General features: G+C 37.6%; 1 protein-coding gene and 4 non-coding genes across 14 annotated transcripts in view; 2 read left to right on the top strand and 3 right to left on the bottom strand.

The window, feature by feature from the left end:
- The window catches only part of LOC5566273, a 139,367-nt gene that overhangs the window by 88,563 nt on the left and 33,380 nt on the right, over positions 1-17,424 (bottom strand). The gene's annotated exons all lie outside the window — the stretch shown is intronic.
- Trnap-ugg lies at positions 14,509-14,580 on the top strand. Its single transcript has one exon. It is a non-coding gene; the product is annotated as a tRNA-Pro (tRNA).
- On the bottom strand, positions 15,118-15,189 carry Trnap-ugg. Its single transcript has one exon. It is a non-coding gene; the product is annotated as a tRNA-Pro (tRNA).
- Positions 15,929-16,000, bottom strand: Trnap-ugg. The gene has a single exon. It is a non-coding gene; the product is annotated as a tRNA-Pro (tRNA).
- Trnap-ugg lies at positions 16,260-16,331 on the top strand. Its single transcript has one exon. It is a non-coding gene; the product is annotated as a tRNA-Pro (tRNA).

Raw genomic sequence — 17,424 nt, forward strand, 5'->3', positions numbered from 1 at the left:
TCAATCAATATGTGGTGCTTTACTTTGCAAGACTTACGAAATTTTGACAAATTTGACGATTTTTTTTTCTAAGTACGATTAAATTGAAATGTATTGTTACACAGTTTTAGGAATTGTTCAGGCCTTAAACAAAGATTACTTTGGCGATTATTGTTTAAACATCGTACATTCATAGAAATAGTAAACAAAAAGCTTAGAAGAAACCATTAAAGGCATTTAAGCGATGAGAAAAATATGAGAAAAAAACTGCAACAATTAACAATATGGGTTAGATTCATAGCATAATCCCTACAGAAATGTGCTTTAAAATGAACCGTTACAAATTCTGGTCATCGGTGGATAACATAACAAATTATTAATAAAATATATGGGTTTCGATTTTGGCACGGTTCCGTTTTTTGGCAATTGAAAATTTCGAGCTTGTTGCCGAAAACGGAATCCCACTGTTTCTTCAAATTCGCAGCGAATCACTTAGATATCACATCTACTAAATGAAGAATCCGAATCTGGATTTATATATCCTATTTTTTTTTCTTTTTGGAATAATAGTTTTAGACATACCGTGACAGCGAACAATTTCCCACGGATTCAGAGAAGCTTCTTCAAAGTGGGATCGATACAGAGTAGAACTCTAGGTATCGACATAGAGAAGTAGGTAGCAAACAGTTTGAATGATTGGGGAAATGCGTGAGCTGTTTACGAGATACGATGAATATCGTTCCTGAAGTAGAGCTCGGTAACTACACATGGCCCTCCAGCGAGCGGTTGTTTGTAGCAAACCTAGCAAACGAACCAACTTAGGCAACGATAGTACACGGGATATCATGGTGGGAAAAGTTTTTTGACAAAGTAAAAGATGGTCTATAGACTTCACGACGGAGGATTTCAATCGACCTGTTACGTGACAGATTGTGCAGCGGAACTTTCGTTTCGGGTGGGGTTGCATAAAAATTTGTTTCTTTTTTGTCCTCGTTTGTCAGACTTGTTTGGAAGTTTTGATCTCGTTCAAAGCATGCCTTCAAACACTAGAGTCGGAATATCTGGAGGATGCCAAGAAGGCACTCAGCAGGGTATGGCGATTACTTTGAAAGATTGGAAGCTTAGCAAATTTTGTTCAAATCTCCTGTTCTGCTGTAGCTTTTTCATTCTGTAAAACTTATTTTCTGTTCAATTTTTGTTTGGATTTTTTGTTCAATTGATAAAGATTGATCTCTAACAATATAATAAGAATTTTGGGCCTGATGATCTATAAACATGGAGGCGTCTTATCCTTCATTATTAATTTAAAAAAAAAAAACATGCTCGACCTTCTAGGCATCTTTTATAATCCGACTTGAAAATTACTTCAAATTGAGATAAACCTATCTAATCCATGGGACAATGTTAATGGACCAATGCACGAGTTCACTAATTTGACGTTTGAGCGGTGCCAAGTTCACGCGTTTCCATGGTCACGTAAATAACACGGCACCGCTCAAACGTCAAATAATGAGCTCGTGCACCGTTCCATAGTATTCATTTTCTTCATGGAATTACAATCTTAATAACCCCTGAGTTAAAAATAAAAACAGATATGTACGGAATAAACGCTGTGTGTTTTTATTTTTTACGATTCGTCGATTATTACAGAGAAAACTGCTTTTCATTTTTGACATTTGCTCCAATTTTACTAGTGCATTAGCAGCTGTGGAAGTGCTCAAAAGAACCGCAAGCTGAGAAGCAGGCTCTATCCCAGTTAAGACGTAACACCAGAAAAAAAGAAGAAGCCAATTGATTAGGTTTGCTGCTAAAATTTCTAAATACAGATGACACCGAGTTACCTTTTTTCATCTGCCGCCTATTCCTATGAAAAACCTAGAGTTCAATTTCCGGCAGAATTCAAATATCATCATCGCAGTTTCGTAAATCAATTTTCTCTGGATAACTTTCAATCAACTGCTCAAATCGTCCCAACAATCCACCAATCATCGGACCAGCTATCGGAAATGCACCAATCGTGGCAACAGCTACTGCTCCTCCTATGCATACAGAGAGAGAGAATGCATGATCTGTTGGGAAATGGCTAAATCGTGCCTACGCGTAGGAAAATTTAATGCTCTTTGAGTGACGACGCTAAATGGCCATTCGCTCCGGCGTTAATCAAGCCTCGTTAGAGACGGCTTAATAGCTTTTCGACTAAACATCATCAGCGAGCGGACCACGGTTCTTGCTGCATGGCGTAAAGTAAGGTGGGCAATAGTTCGATTTTTGTGGAACTCTAATAAAAATTAATCCATTTCGGTTCTTACAGTTTCAACATCCATCGATTCTCTAAAACGAACTTTTGTCCAATCAGTGCGAAAAAATTCCGATAACTGTTCAGCTTACACCAGCTGTGAATTGTTCTTTTGAATAAAAATACAAGCAAAGTTTCGATCAAAAAATAACGCAAAATAAGGTCCAAAAGCGATTTGTGTAACTTTTAGATTTAGACTGAACAACACTTGAAAAATTTTCGAACTACCATGCCATTTATATCATTTAATTTGAAATTAGCTAGAAATATTAAAAATATACTTATGCTCTACTAGAACTTTTGCCCCACTTTACTCTACATATGTGCGCAATGCGGGTGCTGCCGATGGACGCATCCATCTGGGAAACTCGCACGAAGCGATGATAATCGAAAAAGGAAGCTGACATCATCGAATTGCTTCACTCATCAACTATCCATCACTGCGAGGTGTACAGTCGTGCGGGCTATTGCACTATGGACCAGAAATCAAAATTTCGGAACAAAATTTTCAGCATCTTCATAAAGAATAAAAATCAACCATAAAGCAATACATACAAAAGTCGTATATGAAGTGGTTGTGATGCATTAAGAATTGAATTGGGAACAATAGATAGGACTGAACTAGATAGGAGGAAAACATTTTATGTGAAGCTTTTTGCATCGAAATTGCCTACTATTTCATTACGAAACACATAGTAAATTTTCAAAGATTTATTTTAAAAAAGGATGTAGCAAGCAGGTTGGTAAATGGCTGGTCATCACGTACCATTGGTACCTCGCGTACCTGAAGAAATAAAATAGATCCCTCTGTGCGGTCCTTAGCCTCCTGCCCAGCAACTTCTTTCCCTACCTCTTCGTGGTACTGGCAGGGGTACGAGTAACCTTAGGGAAGATCGGGTAACCAACCCCCGGTAGGAACTTTGGTCGTATGCTGACTGGGAAGGGAGGGGGGGGTGGTTTGCTTATGCTTTTGCTTCTGCAAACCTGGAGCGTCTGTACTCCATGTTAGGAGCGGCTCACAACAGCGTCTGTAACCCATGTCAGGGGCGGCTGATCATCGTCGGAGTCCCAGAGAAGGACTCTAAGCTAAACTGCGCACTATGTTCCTCCGAACATTTGGGGGGATTGGTCCTCCGAAAATCAAGGAAGTTGGTGTCAGGCCCTGCAAGCCAGCCGTAAAAAAAAACAAGCAACGAATAATCAACGAGAGAATACGAACCGGGACAATCGGTGAAGACCACAGCGACGTAAAGGGACTAGTGATTGGATGCTTGGTACGTGGAACTGTAAATCTTTCAACTTCATCGGGAGCACACGCATACTCGCCGACGTGCTGAAGGACCGGCATCGTAGCGTTGCAGGAAGTGTGTTGGAAGGGATCAATGATGCGAACGTTTAGATGTAACCATACCATCTACCAGAGCTGCGGCAACACACACGTGCTGGGAACAGCTTTTATAGTGATGGGTGATATGCAGAGGCGCGTGATCGGGTGGTGGCCGATCAATGAGAGAATGTGCAAGTTGAGGTTCAAAGGCCGGTTTTCAACTTCAGCATCATAAACGTGCCAGCCCTCACTCCGGAAGCACTTATGATGATAAAGACGTTTTTTTTGCGCAGCTCAAACGCGAGTACGACAGCTGCCCAAGCCATGACGTCAAAATCATCATAGGAGATCTAAACGCTCAGGTTGGCCAGGAGGAGGAGTTCAGACCGATTATTGGGAAGTTCAGCGCCCACCGGCTGACGAGGCTGCATTACCGGAAGAGGGTGAGCTGGATGAAGCCCCTCTTGAGGACTGCTGGAGAACAGTGAAGGCAGCCATTAACAATGCAGCTAAGAGCAACGTTGGGTACATGGGACGGAAACGACGAAACGATTGGTTCGACAAGGAATGTAGGCAGATTCTGGAGGAGAAGAATGAAGGGACCCGGCAAAACGTGGAACGTTACAGACGGAAACTGCCGGTCTCAAGAAACACGTAAGTTCTATCAAAAGCTCAACGCAACGCGGTTGTCAACGGAAACGTCTAGCAGCACGAAAGAAGATAACCAACCAAAGCGAACGTGCAACCAGGGTGACCAGGAATGTGAGAGAACAGTGGAAGAAGAATTTATCGAATCTGAATGGAAAGTCTATAATACTAGGTCTAAGAAAAATAATGTCAATTTAGCTTTCGACATGAATGCACCAAGCGGTGTAAAATGTCGTAAATAAAACAAAACAAAACAAACAATCAACGCATCCCGCAACGGCTTCGTGCCGCAAGCCGAGATGTGCAGGGATAAGGATGGGAACATTTTGACGGACGAGCGTTAGGTGATCGAAAGGTGAAAGCAGCACTTAGACGAACACATGAATGGCACTGAGAGCATAGACAATGAAGTGCGAGACAACGGAGGAATTGTCTTCGTTAGTATTGCGGGCGATGGAAAGTAACAGGATCCTACTTTAAAAGAGGTTAAGGATGTCATTCACCAGCTCAAGAACAATAAAGCTGCTGGTAAGGATGGTATCGGAGCTGAACTCATAAAGATGGGCCCGGAGAGGCTGGCCATTTGTCTGCACCGGTTGATAGGCACAATCTGGGAAATAGAACAGCTACCGGAAGAGTGGAAGGAAGGGGTAATACGTCCCATCTACAAGAAAGGCGACAAGTTAGATTGTGAGAACTTTCGAGCGATCACCATTCTAAATGCAGCCTACAAGGTACTATCCCAGATCATATTTCGTCGTCTGTCACCTGTGGTAAACGAGTTTGTAGGAAGTTATCAAGCCGGCTTTGTTGGCGGCCGATCGACAACGGACCAGATCTTTACTGTACGGCAAATCCTCCAAAAATGTCGTGAATACCAGGTAACAACGCATCACCTTTTCATCGATTTCAAGGCGGCAAACGATAGTATCGACCGCGTAGAGCTATGGAAAATCTTGGACGAGAACAGTTTGCTTCCGGGAAGTTCACGAGACTGATAAGAGTGACGGTGTGCAAAATTGTGTGTAGGTTGCAGGCGAACATTCCAGTTCGTTTTGATCCACAATACTTTACTGCTGTCGTCGGGGAGGATGTAAGCGATGCGGACAGGCCGATTCAAGTGGAGAAATTTGGTCGAAAAGAGCTGGTATGGCAAGCAATATGTACCTGTGGTTTGAAGTCGACAATTTTTTACACTACCGGAACTATAAATGCGGAAATCTATCGATCTGGGTGTCTTCAGAAGAGATTGCTGCCTTTATATAAGAAGCATAGTACCCCTCCACTGTTTTGGCAGGATTTAGCGTTGGCTCACTATGCCAAAACTACTCTCGATTGACTTGCGGAAAACGGTATAGATTTTGTTGAGAAAAACATCAATCCATAAAATTGCCCTCAGCTTCGACCCATCGAACGTTACTGGGCCATCGTGAAGAGGGTCTTCAAGAAAACTGGTAAAGCAGCTGGGAACATGTAGGAATTCAAAAAACATTGGGCTCAATCGTCCAAAAAATGTGATGCATTTCTTGTCCGGAACATGATGAAGAGTGTTCGATCAAAAGTTCGAAAGTTCGTAAAAGAATAGTTTTAATTTCACCCGGTCTTCTTTATGTTCAAGTTAAACCTTGTACAATACAGGATCAGTTTTTTGTTTGAATAAAATATCAATTTTTTACATGATTTGAAAGAAAAATATGTGGATAGCTTATTTTCGATGCACTCCTTACGAGACAACAGGAATAAACCGCATATGAGGAGCAACTAGAAATTACTGTTGGCATGTAGTTCACAAAATCTGAACTCCATAGCGACAGATATCTTTTTCATTTTTAGATGCTATGGACATCTTAAAGTGTCAACTTCATGAGTTACAGATGTAGCAATTTCGAAAGAGCTTTCAGATATTGAAGGCCTCAACTCCGAACTTTGAATGGCCAAGATCGTCGAAAAACATACGTAAATCCTCCCAGTTAGGTGTTGAGGCTCTGCAAGCCCGGAAAAATAGATTGTGTTTGTAGTCGTGCAATGAATATGTGGTTGAATATATAGATATTTGGAAACAATTTCAAAATATTTGAAAAGCTTAAAAATACAGGAAAAGTCTATTTGCATTTTTTCAAAGTACTAGTAGCATCAACGGATATCTACTGTACACAGCAAAAAAATCTCATTTTGCCTCGACGGACTTTCTAGTCACGTATTCTAAAAATTCATGTTATCGTCATACTATCACATTTTAACTTACTTTCTCATTAGAATTTTAACATTTAACATGTTCTATTACATTCCTAGACACATTAGATTGAAATATAATTCTTTTCCAGGGTCATTTTCGAAATTACATTCATTTACACGTGCCATTCCATCCAAACATTGAACACTAAATATAATATGTGGTGTTACCATCAAAGGTGTCATATTGTTTAAAAAATCGTAGAATAACGCACAAATGCTGGCAATTATAAAGCTCATATTTTTGAAGTATGGTGCTGCCAAACACCACCATGTTCCTGTCGTTTGTTCGTATTGTGAATAAAATTGTGAAAAACAACTACAGGGTGTCCGCAAATTATCCGTACAAACTTTGAAGACATGGCTCTATACAATCAAGCATAATAAATTCAATATTCTTGCATGGTTTTAAACATTGGCTTATTATATTCTTAAAAAGTAAGTTTGACACATTTCCGATTTCAAATAATTGCGAAACCAACCCAAATGTATTGAGGTATCTTAAAGGGAGCTGTTTTTCAAGCTTTATGACGGAAGATAAATGTCCATAGAACTCACTGGATTTGAACCGTATAATTTTCTATTTACAGTCTAACTTGAAGCCACTAACCTGTAGATTGCTTCAAATAATAATAGGACATTTAGATTCATCTCTTTTAGGTTTTAAAGATAACACATCTCCAGTATGACTAGCGGCCCTCAGGAAAAACGTCTCCGAAAAATGTAAATTTGCCTATCTCAGTAACAAGCAATCATTTCGAAATGTTTTTAAGTTGTGTTTTGGGTTAACATGTATATGTATTATAAAAGGTACATGAACATTGATTTTTCATTGTTTTCAATGCCAGATCATCATTCCAATATTTTGCTGTTCGGATAATTTGCGGACACCCTGTATTTCGTAAAATTTAATCTCGAGCAGTGTTGTGAAAAACTCAATTTCTCACAACTCACGCTTGAGATTTTTCATGCGTGAGTTGTCAATCATGCAAATCAGCAGTCAAAAAATCATGGATGAGTTGGCTCACCTTTTTAACTCATTGTCTCGTATTTCCACAGTTTACTCACACACGGCAATAATTTCTTGTTAGTCTGGTAAAATTATGTTAATCCTTTCTAACGTAAACAACAACATTCGGGTTTCACGAGTTTTTGCCGGGGTTTGCGACTGAATCATTTTTTACGGTTTGAGTTGATTGAGTTGATTTTGCATCAAAATCTCAAGCGTGAGATTTGCGAAGCAGATCTCTAATGAGTTTGCTCTCACGGGAGAGCGTATTGATTGAGATTTTGAGTGTGAGTCTATCAACACTGATCTCGAGCAATGATTTAAATCAGTTTCATAAGTAATACCAGTGACACTTTTATAAGAGACTCGATTAAAACTCCAGTACATTACACGGTCAGTGATTCTGTAACTAAATCTTTCCATCATTGGCTTGGATTGATTGACTACCACTATTGATTGTCAGACCCGCATAATAAACATTTATCCCTTTCTCCTGTTAGCATGTGCCGTGTTCTGAGGCTTCTACATCACTAAGAAGTATTTAACATAAGTGAAAAAATACGAAAAATGAAAATAAAATACTTTAAGTTTGAAAACATTAAAAACGAATAAAAATCATCCGACAGCTTTTTTACGTATTTTTTTTTTTTTTCATTACATCAACTTTTTTACATCCATGGATTACAACAAAGTTGTAACAGTTTTTGTTACCCAGTAAGCGCATTTTTTTTCTGACAAAATATGTTATAATATTGGCTGGTTAATAGTTAAAATAACAAAATTTATACCGTCATCTCTCCCTTACTCCATATTCGGTATCTCGATATCGAGTTAGAGAACCATAGTAAAAGTTGGTTTCCATGGCTAACTCGATGGTCCCTTGGATCACATTTGCACTGGTTTTATGTTCTATAACTCGATACCTCCCTAACTCGATGGTCCCTTCAATATCGAGTTAGGGAGAGTTGACTGTAGCACAATTTTCTCTACACTAAACAAATTTGAAACAAAATATGTTATAATTATGTTTTCAATTGAATCAAATAACTGATTTTGTGTTAATTGTGTTATAATTTCCTCCATCAACTCAAATAGCTTCTAACACAAATGAAACAAAATTTTTTATTTGCAACAAATCTTGATATAATTGTGCTACAATTTTGTTGTAATCCACTGGTCGGGATGTCATCATTTAAATGTAAAGTTATTACGTTCATGGGTATATAATATAATATTGCATCACAATTGAGAGGTGGATGATGTGCATCTAATTCGACTTGATATTATACTTATTTTTCTGCTGCGTATGCGTAGAATGCAAATAAGGACTGTGACGAGCAAAGCTTGTAAAATTAAAAGTTCTGTAACTATTTTCTTAGCTATAGTTTCACCCTTCTAATGTTATTGAAGTTTGAGTATACGCTTCAAAATTATTGTACCATTAGAGAAAGTTAGTTGCACTTAATATATTAGACTAAATATCGTAGAAACCAAAAATACCAATCCTGTACCGCTTCCTGTTAATTAAAATCGTTTTAAATTATCGGTTTGATTGAAAGTTACCATCAATATTTTACAATTGTTTTTATTTATATTTTCTCTAAAACTATGTGGGTGCTTTAAATGTTCTGCCAATTTAGCAAAATAATGTTTTGACGCGATTTTTGATCTATTGTCACAGATAAACTAAGCTAAAAAGAGCTTTATTTACACGCTTGACACATTTTTGAGACTATTACTTATTTATCACCTTAGTCCATAGACCTTTGACCTTCCTCAGACGAGTGGTTAGAGTCCGCGGTTACAAAGCAAAGCCATGCTGAAGGTATCTGGATTCGATTCCCTGTCGGTCCAGGATCTTTTCGTAATGGAAATTTCTTTGACTTCCCCGGGCACAAAGTATCATCGTGCCTGCCACACGATATACGAATTCGAAAATGGCAACTAAGGCAAAGAAAGCTCTCAGTCAGAATAAGGGGGAAGTGCTCATTGAACACTATGAAGCAGTAGGGTGGGGCTTATTTCCAAAAATCTTTCGTAGTCAGGATTTACAAAGTGGAAAATGATCATCGGTCCCAAAATAACATCCTGTGAAAAAATGAGAATTTTTGGTGAAGGTTTAGAGGTGGCGCAAAGGGCGTATGTGCAGTTTTCCCATTTTAGTGAACTCTGAAAAATTTTGGTGTGCTTTTCAGCTTGTTTTGGTGATTTTAAGACCCATAAGGACAAAAAATCTCCTCAAAATTGCGATATCTCTACTCCTTTAGATGATATTTGACGAAATATATTTTATGCATACGATTTTTGGCCCTTGAATAGGTTACAATGACTGATTACTATGAACCCGAATAAGAATAGCTGGGGAGGATTCCTATGCTAGTAGAATGGAACAAAGCGCAAAGAAGAATGATAGAAAGAACAAAGAACACAGAAGAATGTAAGGTGGGGTGGGTTAAACAAGGGGGAGGGTGTAACTGATGATATTATATTAGAATCAACTATGGAGCCGTGAAAATATCTTGGTTGGATGAGATGTGATTATATGCAAATTTAACACTCATTTAGTATTTTAGAATGTCCGTTTGATATAACTCCAGCAATTGCTTTTATGATCTGAAAGAAATTACAGAGAGGCCCAAATCCATACAGGCTCAAAATCCGTACACTTCATACAAATAGAAGGAGTTTTATATGAAGTGGAAGGGTTTAGATTCATTTCTTAGGTGTTCGGATTTTGATCCCACACGATATATCCTTATTAGGTAAATCCATAAACGATTTTTGCTTTCCAGCAATAACACTTCTTGTTAGAATTTCCACAGGAATTTCTGGATTATTATTCCATTTTAGCAATTAATTGCGTTTGGGGTTCCAATACTTCACTTTCGCCACAACACCTTCAACATAACTTCGGACAAACGAAAATGCAGATGAAGTCCAATATATCGTTCTACATCTGTATTTGATATCGATGTGTATAAACAACAGCAGAAGGAAAAAAAGTCGGTAGTCAAAATTCAAATTAGTGCACGAGCTTCTATAGGGTGCAAGAGATAAAGCACTTCAGGTTGAAAACCTCTCAAATAAAACCAAAATTAAGTCGTCACAGTTCTGAAACATATTTTTTAGGACAGAGCTACATGAAGGAATTTTCACAATAATTAGGAAAAGTGTACCAGTTATGGCCATAGTGGTTCCCTATTTGGCCATACGTAAAATTCCGATCACTTCCACATTTTAAATCTTTTTTAATGTTTAAACATCAAGATATATTTTAAATCTTACTACTAGAACACAAAAAATCTTTCAAAATGTGAAAACATTCAAGTAATCCCGTATGGCGAAATAGGGAACCACTATGTCCATAACTGGTACACCTACCCTATATAAATTAGTTATGAATCTAATAGATACTGCGTCAGGCTGAATTTCGCAGGTAAATTTTGCAACGGTCCCTTTCGATATATTGCTATCATCATTCAGAAAAAAAAAACAACCAAACGATTATTGAACTAAAGCAGTAAAGTGACGTGCATTTATCTATATCTACCAGGAGAATAATGATGAAACTTCGCATGGAATTAAGGACATTTTAGCCGTTATTGAATTTTTTCCATAAAGTCCAATAAAGTTGCAATAAGTTCCAATAAAATCGTATACATGGGTTGAAAACTAGAGATGGTTAAAAAATTAGTGCTCTTCCTCTACTTGAAGAAAAATTGCTCGAAATATTTCTGAAGTAGGTAATATTAAATAGAAGTCAGGGGGTCGGACCTGGTGTAGTGGTTAGAACACACACCTTTCACGCTGAGGATCTGGGATCAAATCCCATCCCCGAGAAAAAAAATGAGAAAAATTAAGTCAATAAATATAATCATCGTTTTCTAGATTCCTTAGTCAGCCAGCGTAACCTATTCAAGGGCCAAAAATCGCATGCATAAAATATATTTCGTCAAATATCATCTAAAGGAGTGGAGATATCGCAATTTTGAGGTGATTTTTTGCCCTTATGGGTCTTAAAATCACCAAAACAAGCTGAAAAGCACACCAAAATTTTTCAGAGTTCACTAAAATGGTAAAACTGCACTTACGCCCTTTGCGCCACCTCTAAACCTTCACCAAAAATTCTCATTTTTTCACAGGATGTTATTTTAGGACCGATGATTATTTTCCACTTTGTAAATCCTGACTACGGAAGATTTTTGGAAATAAGCCCCACCCTTATGAAGCAGGCTTCGTCCCAGTGAGGACGTAATGCCAAGAATATGTAAATTTTATCAAATGTAACATACCTGAAGTGTATAGATGCGTTGGTTTTAAAGTATTTATTGTTTAAATTATACAAATCAAGTTTATCACAGTTCTTACATAAAATACCCATAGAGATAAAATATCCCAATATTATTCTAATAGTTAATGGGGGTCTGGTAAAAGTACATAAACTATTTCGCAAACAAAACTTCATTTTTTTTTTTTTGTTTGAATGTTCAGGGTTAGAGGAGCAAATCGTCTAAGGATAATTCTGAGATCAAAAGTGGAAGTAACATAGAATAGTTTAGAAAAATAACGAAAAAAAAACAATATATTTTTGGCTGTTAGAAGGGGGGGGGGGGTGCAGAGTTAGGAAACACCCTTTACTTGTTAGCATAGCTAATCCCCCTGATTTTAACGATAATATTACCTAAAAATTTTAGAAAGTTACCAAGTTAAATATTGTTTGACAATATGGAGAAATTTATCTATTGAATTTCATATAAATTAATTCTATGAACGCTTTTGTCGTGAAAATTTGATCTCTTGCCCATAGTACTATGACACAGTAGTGAGTGATTCCAGTCGATTTCAATCATGGTATTCGGCAGCACGAAAAATTGAGGATAGCCCATTCCGCGTGCGTCCTCCTCTCCTCCGATCGACCACTACCGAATGCTTGTCGTAGTTGCGAAACTTCCTGCCTATGATTATAAAGTAATCAGATAAAAAATATTATCCATTCATTCGATGGCGAATGGTGCCGGACGACGAACACAGGTGCATTATGTGTGTGATGGATTCGTACTGACAAATTTTCATTCCATCAGCTGGCACATTCTACTTTGATCGAATAGATGCAGTTCCTACTATGTGGACCATTTCACAGACAGCATTGTAGTTTGCTACCGGGCGAATGGCATGGCGCCACCTATGTGATTGCACCATTGTAGCACCGAAAAGCTAATACAGTGGCATACCTTTTTGACAGCAGCGATTCTTCCAACATTACATAGGTGCATTTTTGGTAATCAGAATGGATTTCCTTTAGCCACATTATTTATTGCGATAAGATGGAACTTGTATATTATTTAAATATCATCATGTTTTCTAAACAAATGAAAATCGAATTAAGTACCGTACCACTTACTTCCACTTGAGTTTGTATTTGTTGACAAATATGCGTATTTCAAGCTCAACTGTAAAGGCGTCTTCAATGTCGTGTACAAGACTAAGCCGAAAAACAGACCATAACGTGCGTAAGATGTATCAATTTGAACCCTAGTTTTGTCTTGTTTGTCGTGATAGGACAATATGTTCTGATAATTCAAGGGGCTAAGATAGCTGTAACGGTAAGGATCTTTTCCCAAAGTGAATTTCCTCAACTTCTCAGGGCATAAAGAATCTTAGTACTCTGTCAAACGAAATGCACATGCAAAAATGGCCAATTGGCAAAGGAAGCTCTCAGCACAGACAAACAGACGTAACACTTAGAACAAATCGCGATCGAAATCATAGTCGCGAGAACATGTACGCCCAATATTAAAATCGCAGTGTTTGGCCGATGGGCCAACAGGTGGCAGTAGTGTGTAAACGTCAAACACAAACAAAAACGATGCGAGCGCTGCGGGTGGTGGATTGGCCACCTACCATATATTTGAAGCGACCGTTAAAAATGTGGTCGATGGACATCGATGAGAGTGTGACGTCTGTTTGTCTGTGCTCTCAGTTAATAATTGTGGAAGTGCTCATAAAAACACTAAGTTAAAAACGATTGAAAAAAAAATTCACTTTATAAAGTCCTTGTTACAGGCAACAATTTCTGAATTGAATATATTGTACGTCTAGCAGAAGTTTAAGAATTTACTTTACCCTATCCCAATTTCAATTTCCTAATGGTATCATTGTAATAAAGTTTTACAAAATAAATTCAGAACAAATGGGTTCCGATTTTGGCAACTGAAAATTTCGATTATGCTGCCTAAAACGACATTCCACTGTGCAGAGCCTATACCATGGCACCGTTCTTCGGTTGATCGTAATTTGATGAGGTAAAAACGGATATTAATCCGTTACAGTTTTCTCGCTACTCATTGACTTCCGCCGGGGAATACATAGCGTAGGTGCCAATACGGCCGATTCGACCGGCATAAACAACTGTGGAACATTCAGCAGATGGCGCGGCTTTCCGTAGTAGATTGTCCTCATTCGGCAATCTGAGCCCTGTCTTTTGGCAAGTGTAGCGCAAAAATTGCTGAACGATGACGGCGAACGACCAGCTTCGTGGTAGTAAAACAACATTTTACGAATTCTGAACGCTTGTCGGATATTGGTGAACATATGACGATACCCTATATGCATAAAAAGATTCAAAAGTGTCAAATTTCCGTCTTTTCGTATGTATTTTAATATTTTCACACTTAGCCGACGATAGAAGAGTGTTAAGCGTAAAATTAATGCTGATTGAATTCTTGATGTACCTCCAGATCATAAAGATGAGCTTGTCGATTTCAATCGGGAAATTGAAACCCCTTTTATGAATTATAGGTGTACAGTGATAAAGGTTGGATCGGTTTACGATAGGAAGCGTAAAAATAAAAATTTCAATGGGATAAAAGATTGAAATTTGATGTGCTAGGAATCAGTACTCAGCATACATAGCGATAGACTCAGAACTGAAGTAAAAGCCAGATAGCTTAAAAACGACTATAAGTCTCATGTTTCTTATATTATTTTTTACCGTGCATCATACTCGATAAAGTAAATGGCTCAATGGTCTAGGGGTATGATTCTCGCTTTGGGTGCGAGAGGTCCCGGGTTCAAATCCCGGTTGAGCCCAAGAGCTTTTTTTTTCAATAAATGGATCCTTCGTGTGAAAGCAAATCATTTTTAGTCATTTACGCAACTCTTTACCTGTTCATTCACAGTAGTTAGAGTAGAGTGACATTATCAGCTATTTGGTGAAGTCTCAGAAATAAAAAAGAAACAACGAATATTCTAAAACTACGCAAAATTTCTTGGTGGTAAGTTATATTTCAAATATTATAAATAGTACTTTAGCTCGATGTTATAAATTTTTAATTAGATGCATCTTCTTCTTCTTGGCATTAACGTCCTCACTGGGACATACCCTGCTTCTCAGCTTAGTGTTATTTGCCATTTTCACATTCGTATATCGTATGACAGAAACGATTATACTCTATGCCCAGGGAAGTCAAGGAAATTTCCATTACGAAAAGATCCTGGACCGACCGGGAATCGAACCCAGACACCTCCAGCATGGCTTTGCTTTGTAGCCGCGGACTCTAGCCTCGGCTAAGGAAGGCCTATAATGCATATTAAACAGAAATCAATAAGCGAAGATAAAATAAATCTGGGCTCAACCGGGATTTGAACCCGGGACCTCTCGCACCCAAAGCGAGAATCATACCCCTAGACCATTGAGCCACCTGCATTATCGATCGTAACGGTTAGTGGAAAGATAAAAGAACACTATTGGTGCTACACATCAAGAAGTAAATGTATATTATTTCATCATTCCAGCTGCACATCATTCTTGCTGTCAACATGATGGACAATTACCTCTTTTGAACGTAAAAAATGCCTTCGGTAATCAGAATCGATTGGTCTATCGTTTTGTGTTAATTTGCATCAGACTTGCAATCTAAAAACCAGGTGAATTCAAAATGAATGTTAATCGGAAGGTTTAAAGCTTCAAAATACCCGTCTTGAGATGGAAAGCAGAAAAAATCATTTTGTTTTTCGCCAAATATTAGAATTGATCATTCAGACGGCTCGATGGTCTAGGGGTATGATTCTCGCTTTGGGTTTAATGTGCCTCTGTAACTAATAGGAGAAGGTATCGACCGTGATTGTTTTATTTTATTGTTTTATGGCTATAGCGGTCATGCGACTCAAAGCTAAAGGGATAACTAATAATTTGTAACATCGAATCAAAGCACTATTTTAATACATATAGAAACAAACCTTGAAACCAAGAAATTAATTTAAATTGTTCGGTGATTTCTTTTGAAATTCCGAAACTTCACCAAGTATCTGACAATGTTACTCAATAAATGCTGGGAATGAACAAGCAAAGAGTTGCGTAAATGACTTAATTTAAATAGTTGCATAAAAATGGCTCGCACTCCCAAAAAGAACTCATACATTATTAAACAAGTCGTCTGGGCTCAACCGGGATTTGAACCCGGGACCTCTCGCACCCAAAGCGAGAATCATACCCCTAGACCATTGAGCCACCTGCTTTAGCGATTGTGATATTTGGTGAAAACTATTATAAGCAACACCAGACTTGTGATCGATTGGAAGCTACATATTTAGCTTTTCCTTCAGGTCTAAGTCTCTAAGTCCATCGATATGTACTGGTTGATTACACATTAATTTTCAATCTTCAAGACCTGAAGTGAAATAAGAGCTAGCTCTAGCTGCAAATCAATTACAAGTCTAATGCTTCTTACGTTACTTTTTAAGCAACTATCACAATCGATAAAGCAGGTGGCTCAATGGTCTAGGGGTATGATTCTCGCTTTGGGTGCGAGAGGTCCCGGGTTCAAATCCCGGTTGAGCCCAGATATTTATTCTAATCAGGTTCAATAAAATTTATGTTTGTATGAAAATAATGTTTTTATTTTTTTAGTTTAATAAAATTTATGTTTAATACGATAAAACATAGTTACAGGAAAGATTTGTGACTTTTTTAAAGAAACCTTTCGATATTCCTCGAACAATTTTAGTATAATCAAATAACACAAGGAATACTGTTGTTCCTACCTGCTTCAAAAAATGTATCCCCTACTTTCGCATTGAACTTCATACAAAAAAAAAATCATGCTCCAAAAAGCAACACTTTCAAGAATTTAAAAATTAAAGGTAAAAAATTGTAGAGTTTTCATAAGTAAGGATTCTGATTTCTGAAAGTCCATCAGGAATTCCGCAACAAATTTTCAGTGATGCAAGGATTTCCTTTTAGGTTTAAATTTAGTAAAACCTCTCATTACGATTTTACCATTAGACAACTTTCTACCACAATTATTTAAATAATTCCCCCCAAATAGTTTGTTTGAATTTTTTTCGAATACGAAAAGCTGGTTACCTTAGGTCAAACCTCAAATTTTCAAGAGCACAAATCTAGAAAACTAGGCAATTGTTTCTGCCGAAAATTCATCTCATTGCTCACTCGCTGGTGGTGACCAATCGATCAAATTTTCAGCACGAACGGATGCCAGTGCTCTTGAAAATTCCAGGTTTAGTTACGACGCATCTTCACCTTAAGCTTTCATATGAGATATATCGTCAGAAATTTTTGGAAAACCTTTTTGAGAAGTTTAGGAATAAATTGCAAACTGTTTTATCAAACCTGCTGATTTAATTTTTTGAATCCCCATAAGAATAGCTAGTGTTGTTTAAAGGAAACAAAAACTGTGGAAAATACTTGGAAGAATATCTGGAGAAGTTTTCGAAAGAATTTCTGATAAGAATTTTTGAAAAAATTTTAATATATTATTTTCGAAAAAGTTTTGAAAAATTCGAGGAGCAACACCAGAACGATTTTTAGAGAAACCTAGAGGAGGAAATTTCCTGTCAAAACGCAGATCGATCTGCAGACATTTTTTCTAAAAAAAAATCGTTAAGAACATTTTCTCCATTAAATCTTGTTTAATT

The sequence above is a fragment of the Aedes aegypti genome, chromosome 2 (assembly GCF_002204515.2).
Source record: "Aedes aegypti strain LVP_AGWG chromosome 2, AaegL5.0 Primary Assembly, whole genome shotgun sequence".
NCBI classification, from domain to species: Eukaryota; Metazoa; Arthropoda; class Insecta; order Diptera; family Culicidae; genus Aedes; species Aedes aegypti.